At 46.9% G+C, this 5,949-nt stretch overlaps 1 pseudogene; it reads right to left on the bottom strand.

Annotated features, from left to right (window-relative positions):
• Positions 1-894: 894 nt before the first annotated feature.
• LOC114625486 lies at positions 895-1,632 on the bottom strand (annotated as a pseudogene).
• Positions 1,633-5,949: the final 4,317 nt, after the last annotated feature.

Here is a 5,949-nt window from a genome sequence, read left to right on the forward strand (position 1 = left end):
AAGGTTCAGCCAAAGATCAAGAGGCAGAATAGTGGGAGAAGTGTCCCAAATACGGAGAAAAGGCAAACCACAAAGGAAGGGCAAGTTAGCACAGTGGCTCATGTCCACAATCCCAGCACTGGGGAGACATTGGCAGGAGGATTGTTGAGAGTCTGAGGGCAGCTTGCACTACACAGAGAGTTCTAGGCCAACCTGAGACTCTTAGAAAGATCCTGTCTCAAGGCAAAACCAAACAACAACAAACAAACAACAAACAAACAAACACACACAAGGTACGAGCAGTTGAAGGTAGTGGCGTTGGTGTGGGAAGACTGGGCCCCAGGGTGGGAAGGAGCCACGCAGGCTCTTGTAAGTGAATTCTTGCCATTGTAGGGAAGGCAATGGGATGCTGTTGTGCTTTTCCAGTCAAGGGACCAGAATGCAAACAGAGAGAATGAACGAGCAGAGTGTTAAAAGGCCAGTGCAGGTCATGAGACACGTAAGGATGGGAGTCCCAGCTAAGCTGGTGTGGAGGTGTGGAGAGCAGGGGTGGGGCGGGGCTGGTGGTACTTCCGGCACTTTGAAGGTAAAGTCTGCATGGAGATCTTTGGGTTCAGGAGTGTGGATCTACTGACTTCTTTTTTTTTTTTCTTTGTCTTGTTTTGTTTTCCTGTATAAAAAAGATCCCAGTATGAATCAGGGAAGGAAGAAGACAGATACGCCTGCTCTTTAGTGTAGAGGAATGGAGGGGTCAGGGGTGGGTAAACCTTGTCAGGAGAGGTGGGGAATTGTCATTTAAGGCTTAAAATATTCTCTGTAAAAAACTGCAGGGCTCTCCACAGCCTCAGGGGAAGGCAGAGGCTGCTGTGTCAGCGGGGTTCTCTCCACCCAAACTGTGAAAGGCAGTCCCTCTTCTCACTCCGGGTAATTTTTCTCCTTGTGCAGGTCAGAGTGCTGCAGGGCTCGGAAGGCAGAGAGTTGCTTATATGAGTTAAAGGTCAGCGTTTCCAGCAGCTTCTGTGCTCCAGCTTCTTCCGTCTCTGGCACCACTGACTGCACTGGCCGAGGCCCTCTGGGGGAAAAGGTAGAGAAACCTCTCAAGGCTAGTTGTCTTCTGGAGGCAATCCAATGAGATCAAAGATTTTCCCCAACTGGCCAGCTTCAGGGTTTCCACAGAAGAGAGGCTTCCTATGAAACATCTCTGCGAAGATACAGCCAACACTCCACGTGTCCACAGGTGCTGCATATGTAGACTATAGAAACACTTCAGGAGCCTGCTAACAACCACAGGCGTGAGGGCCATCTGGTTGCTGTAGATTCTGGCTAGGCCAAAGTCAGCCAGCTTGACTGTTCCATTGCTTGTCATTAGAATGTTCTCTGGCTTCAGGTCCCGGTGTACAATACAGTTTGCTTGAAGAAAATCTAGGCCACTTAGAAACTGACACATCAGATCCTTAATGGTCTTAACTGGAAAGACTGGTGGAGGTGCTTTGTCCAGGTATGTCCTTAGGTCCTGGTCTATATGCTCAGACACTAGGGTGATTTTGATATCCCGATCAGTTTGGGAAGCAGCACAGACATCTTGGGCTTTGTACACTGTCCCATAGCACTGACACCAATTTCAGCCACGGGTTCATATTGAGTGGTAGCCATTCTTGGAGCAGGGGATCTTATGCCTGGCCAAGAGCTGTGGAGGAGGTCCTTTATCCAGGCCTGAAAGCTGGTTCCTGTGGTGCCAAACACCGGAGATTGGTCCCGGGCAGCTGGATGCTTTGGGCCAGACCATAGACCGATCTACTGACTTCTTTGCCACCCAAGAACATTGAAGTCTGTCTTTTTGCATCTTGGGTTGATAAACAACAAGGCTGGGTGTGTCAAAGCCAGGGATTCTGGAATGGCATTCTCTGGTTAGGTGTGGTCTGGTGTCCTTTACTGGGGAAGTTGGCTGCTTTTACTACTGCTTATAGTTGGTATTATTTTCATTCATTCATTCATTCATACATTCATTCATTCATTCATTTTTGAAAAATAGTGAAGCAATGAACCAGGGCCAATTGGACATTATTAAACTCTTTAATAAGCCCAACAAATAATGTTCTACTTGTTGAGAACATTGGTAGTTTAGGATTTTGATTAGAGTACTAAAAAAAAAAGATTTTTTTTTATTCTGTGTGTATGAGTGTTTTGTCTGTACAAATAAATGTATGTGTGCATTGTGTATGCAGTGCCCATAGGGGCCAGAAGAGGGCGCTAGATTCCCCTGAAACTGGGGTTATGGATGATTGTAGCCATATGGGTGCTGGGAACTGAACCAGGTCCTCTGCCCCACAGCCCCCTCTTAACCACTGGGCCATTTCTCCAGTCCTCTCATTAGATTATTGGATACAAGATTTACCCTGAAATTAACAATGAGGAAATGTATAAAACACGTGTATTTTATTAAAAGCTCAGATTTGAGTAAGTATATATTAATTTTGGTGGTCCAGGTAATGAATCCAATTTGGGAATAGGGGTTCTTTGTGGACTTTAAGCATAGTGAGTTTGTGAATCAGGACGTCTAGGAAGATGAGCTGGGTATTAATCCAACTTGACTTCTAAGCAAGGGAGTTATTTCCTGAGAGTTGCTTTAAAGATCGTCTGTGTCTCCAGGCATTTCTTTCTGTGTGTCTGATCGCTCTCCCTTCTTGCTTCTTCCAGGTTTCAGTGGCTCAAGTTTTCTCAGTCCTTCGATCAGCTGCAAGAGGGAACAGTATGTACTGCCAGGAGGCTTAGGACATTCTCAGGCTGATGCCTCTTACATCTCCATTTAGCCTAGCCCTTAGGCAGGACTCTAGTCTCCCCACCCCCATAGTCTCTGACTGAGCAAGGTTCCTTCATCTATATTCTGTCTCTAGTCTCTTTTGGGAGGATGACTGCCAGCTTGGTGGGTGAAAGGCTTTCAGGGAGAACCAGGGAAGGCAGGCACAGTGCTAGGTGAGTGAATGAATGCTTTGGTGAGTTTTTCCTGACTCAGCGGCTAGAGGGTTTATGGTAAGGCTGCTTGCTACTTTGTAACTGCAATTCTGCTACTGTTACGAATCACAGTGTGAATATCTGTGTTTTCCAATGGTGTTAAGTGACCCCTGTGAAAAGGTCGGTCAACCCCTACAAAGGGGTCGCAACCCACAGGTTGAGAACCACTGAGGGTATAGCCTCCCGCTCTTAGCTGTTTTTCCTGGAGACATTTTCCTGTTATTCCACGCTTTGGTATATCGTTTAAAAGGCTGGGACAAATGTGGATTTCACAGCTATTAACTTCCTCTGGAATAATAGTGTTATCTTCCTCATTTGTTGTTATTCTTAGATTATTGCCTGGTAACAGATTTCTTTTTTGCATCTCTCAGTTGGTTACCAGCTTCTTTGCTTTTTCAGTGATGGGAATTCAACTCTGTGCAGCTGAAGCAAGCGTTGAGATGTCTGGACTTTGTAAGCTGGGAAAGGCAGGGCCACAGAAAAACCTGTGTTGTCAGGACTTGTTCTTGTCCCCCTCCTCGCCCCACCTCTCTTTGTTGGCTTTATCCTCTTAGTACAGGTGGGCTCCCCTGTGTGGTAGGTGATGTGGGGGCAGGCACACCTGGTTGCACCCTTCTTTAGGTTTGATCATCCCCACAATTGTCTAATGAACTTGGCTGGCCTTTGTCCCTGGTTCTCGGGAGGAAGCTTCTAACCCCCCTGGAATTTCCTGAGCAGAAGATAGGAGTGTCTTTGTTATTCATCGTGGGCTGCTGGACCACACCTGAGTTCACAGCAAAGAGGTGACTCATGCTTGGCCTTTAGATCACACTTCAGGATGAGGCTGGTCTTGCTGGAGAGCTAAGGCCCCCTGTGAGACCAGTGTAGGCTGTGATACTAGCTGGACCTCCTGGGAGAGGAGAACCCAGTGGTTCCCACAACCCCACTTACATAAAGAAACCCCACGGAAAGTTCTGGTACTTAGATGCCAATGCCCTGGGAGGCTGAGACGTTCTGAGGATATGGATTGCTATGTTTGGAACCCTCCTAGACATCATTCCATACGTCTCCCACTTTGGTCTGGATTTATTCCATTTTGTGATATTAAAACAGGTTTTCTGAGTTCTGTGAGTGGTTCTAGGGGACTATGAAACCTGCAGAAACCTCTAAGTTAAGTTTCAATGAAGTTGAGCTTCATTTTAATTTAATTTTACTTTGTGTGTGAGAGTTTTGTCTGTATGTGTATGTGCACCGCGTGAATGCCTGGTGCCCAGGTAGGTCAGGTACCACCCCACAGTCTCTTCCTTTGGCCTTGATTTATTTCCTAGAGCTGGGGTTAGAAGTGGTTGGGAGCCACCATGTGGGTGCTGGGAACTGAACCCTGGTCCTCTGTACGAGCAGCAAGTGCTCTTAGCCACTGAGCCACCTCTCCAGCTCCCAGAGCTCTGGAGTTTCAGTAGTTGATTAGAAGTGTGTGGTGTGAGGTTGGGGCAGGCCACCCCTGAGTTGCAGCTGAAGTGGGAAGTGAGGGCACGCTATGGGGATTGTGCTTCTAACCTGTGACAAGGGGCTAGCCCAGGATAGAACTGTATGCCACCCACTTGGCAAAAGGAGAGGTAGATGTCTTTTTTTTTCTCTTTTTAAAGATTTATTTATTTATTTTATTTATGAATATACTGTAGCTGTCTTCAGACACACCAGAAGAGGGCATCCAATCTCATTACGGATGGTTGTGAGCCACCATGTGGTTGCTGGGCTTTGAACTCAGGACCTCCAGAAGAGCAGTCAGTGCTCTTAACCACTGAGCCATCTCTCCAGCCCATCTTTTTTTTTCTTTCTTAGCATCCAAAAACCAACCAACCAACCAAACAAACAGCCTTTTACATAGGACTTTGGACAGACTGAATAATGCTGTCATCTTTGAAACTTGAACCAACTGTTGGAGGAGGGGCAGCTGCTCTGAGAGAATGCGGGACATTGTCCCTCATGGTGGACTCCAATCCTTACCTGACCTTCTGCATGCTGCAGTGTCCACAAACATCTGTGTGCCCGTTTACATCTGTCCGTTCCTTGAACTTGTGTCCCTATGGCTAGTGCTGGCTGACGGATTGGAACAGAACAGATGAGAGCTGGTTTCAAGTGCTGGCAGTGAGAACCGGAAGTTCCTTCCACCACCCACCCCCTGCTGTGGTCTTGGTTACGTGTTCATCCAGCATATAAGATGGGAGACAAGTCACCCAGACATGAGATTTTTTTTTTGAGACAGGGTTTCTCTGTGTAGCCCTGGCTGTCCTGGAACTCACTCTGTAGACCAGGCTAGGCTCGAACTCTCGAACTCAGAAATCCACCTGCCTCTGCCTCCTAAGTGCTGGGATTAAAGGCGTACGCCACAACTGCCCTGCCAGACATGAAATCTTAACCATAGTAAAGTCAGCTAGGTCTGGAAGTTGTAATGGGCTCATAGCAGGTCCCCCCAGCTCTGTAACCTGTAAGTATGACCTTACTGGGGACCTTGCAGGTGTAATGTCTGTGAGAACCTTGAGATTCTTTTGGGTTACCTGAGTGAACCCTAAAAGCCATCAGTAAGCATCACTATAAGAGAGGACACATTAAGACTTAGAAAGGAAGGAAACTAGAAAGAGGTTTATTTGGGGAGAGGAAAGGGACAAATTGGGGGGATAAAAAAAGGTGACAGCAGGCATAAAATATAATCGAAGTATCTTATACACGTTTATGAAAATGTAACAGTAAAACCCCTTCATTCGTACAGTTAACTATACACTAAAACTTTTGAGAGAGAGAGAGAGAGAGAGGGGGAGAGAGGGAGAGACAGAGAGAGAGCGAGCGCCTAGGTGACTCATATAGAGTGAAAGCAGATGGAACCACTGAGGCAGAAACTGGACTGATATGGCCACAGCCAAGGAAATTCTCCCTCTCTCTCTCTCTCTCTCTCTCTCTCTCTCTCTCTCTCTCTCTCTC

The sequence above is a fragment of the Grammomys surdaster genome, unplaced genomic scaffold, assembly GCF_004785775.1.
Source record: "Grammomys surdaster isolate TR1022 unplaced genomic scaffold, NIH_TR_1.0 218, whole genome shotgun sequence".
NCBI lineage: Eukaryota > Metazoa > Chordata > Mammalia > Rodentia > Muridae > Grammomys > Grammomys surdaster.